Below are 2,198 nucleotides of genomic sequence, written 5' to 3' on the forward strand. Positions count from 1 at the left end.
AGAGACGGGGTTTCACTGTTAGCCAGGATGGTCTCGATCTCCTGACCTCATGATCTGCCTGCCTAGGCCTCCCAAAGTGCTGGGATTACGGGCGTCAGCCACCGCACCCGGCCAGCTCAGCGATTTAAAGACAGCTGCTTAGTCACAAAATGACTAAGAACCAGGCCTTGAACTTGAATCCAGGCCTTCTGACAATAGATCTTTCCAGTGTCCCTGCCCTGTCACTTATCAATGAACAAATCACCCCCTTAGGCCATACTGCTGAACAACGAACCAAGCGATTGAGAACTGTGGGGGGAAATCCTGAAGTTTTTAAAGCACTGGTAGTTACCTGTCATGATGACCTACTTGAGCATCTTGTTTGAAGACAAGAACTGACATCTATTTCAATCTGAAAGCTGTACTTCCAAATTGATGGGGCCCAAAGAAAGAGGGGTAAAAAGCAGCATTTACATAAAACAAGGATGTTTTCTAGGAGCCTCATTTAATTTCCAAACTGGTGAGTGCTCCGTCTGACAGCAGGCACTCAGCACGGCACCCCCGCTCTACTGAACACTTCTTCCCTTTGCATCTCCTGTGTCTGTGCTTAATGGGGCTGACAATTGCGCCCAGTGGATTCACCTAGGATGATCCATTTCAATTAAGTTGTGACTGGCCTTAATATAGTGAAGACATATAATAGAACCATTTAACTTACACGAATTTAACCACTTGTAAATGTAATATGCATACAAGTATACAAAATATAAGCATTTTTACTTAAGTGATATGGCCAAATACTGCACTTCCTGCATAAGCCTAAGCCATGGAATGAGTGTGAGATGCACTGTTCTCTCAGGGACATCTTACTTTATGTGCTTCCCCTAATATGAGCATGTCTTTGCTGAGTATGACACATAGCATTTAAAGATATTGGTTAGAATAAAGATGCTAGCTAAAACAGGTTTTTAGTTAAAACGAAATAAAGGAGAATCCTCATCCAAAAATGGAGATGAACAGTAGGAATGGGAAGGACAGGAAAATAAGAGGCAGGTGAATGGGAACCATGGTTTCGACTCCAGGTGCAAGGGAGTCTAAGCAACAGGCTACGCTTGAAGCTGTGAGCCTGGGGTGAAGCCTGGAACTGGAAACTGCTGCCCATTCCCTCTGCTAGGCCTCGGACTAAACCTAACAGAAACAGGCAAGACAAGTGGGGAAAGATGAGTGGGTGGAACACAGAGGACTTTTAGAGCAGTGAAAATACTCTACATGATACTATGACGGCAGAATACATGTCTTCATACATTTGTACAAACCCACAGATCATGCCACGCCAACAGTGAACCCTAATGTAAACTATGGATTTCAGGTGAGGTTGATGTGTCAGTGTGGGCTCACCAATGGTGACCAATGCACTAGTCTGGTGGGGGATGTTGGCAGTGGGAGAAGTTATGCATGTGTAGGGGCAGGGGACAGATGGGAAATCTTTGTATCTTCCTCTCACTTTTGCTGGGAAACTGAAGTTTCTCTTACAAAATTAAGTCTCTTAAAAAATTCGTTTGTTTAAAAACAAACAAAAACCAGGGAAAATATTACAAATAAACCTTCATTGGATAAAAGACTCAGGCAAAGTGAGAGCTCTATGACATTCACAGATGGGAGGATGACAAATCCTAAGCTAACCTAGAAATTCAATGTGCAGGCTCCTTGGTCAGCCATTGGAGGCACTCTGGCCTGGTCCCTGCCAACATCCCTGTCCTTGTTTCTTCAAATGGCCCAACAGCCAGTGCTGCCATCTTCCCTGCCTCCAGCCTTGTGCTCCTATGGCACCCCCTACAGCCTGCTCTCCACATTGCAAGCAGGGTGGTCCTACTGAAACAAGTCTGCCCAAATTGGCCAATGGCATCTCATCTCACTTGAGTGAAAGCCCAAAGCCTCAGCACAGGCCACCAGGTCATGTGGCCTGTCCTCTTCTCCCATCACTCTCCCATTCCCCTTGCTCAAAGGAGTCAAGCCTGATCCCTCCTCATGGCCTCTGCACTCTACTCCTTCCATGCTGCTCCTCTCCCCAGAGCAGCAGATCTTCCTTCCTTCAGTACAGACATCATCGAGTCCTCCCTGCCCATCCTGGATAAAGCAGCATTCCTCCCGCCAGTCTCCATCCCCCTTACTCTGCCCTATTTTGCTCAACAGCACTGACCACAGTGTGAGCCAACACA

Source organism: Mandrillus leucophaeus, unplaced genomic scaffold (genome assembly GCF_000951045.1).
Source record: "Mandrillus leucophaeus isolate KB7577 unplaced genomic scaffold, Mleu.le_1.0 Scaffold508, whole genome shotgun sequence".
Taxonomy (NCBI): domain Eukaryota; kingdom Metazoa; phylum Chordata; class Mammalia; order Primates; family Cercopithecidae; genus Mandrillus; species Mandrillus leucophaeus.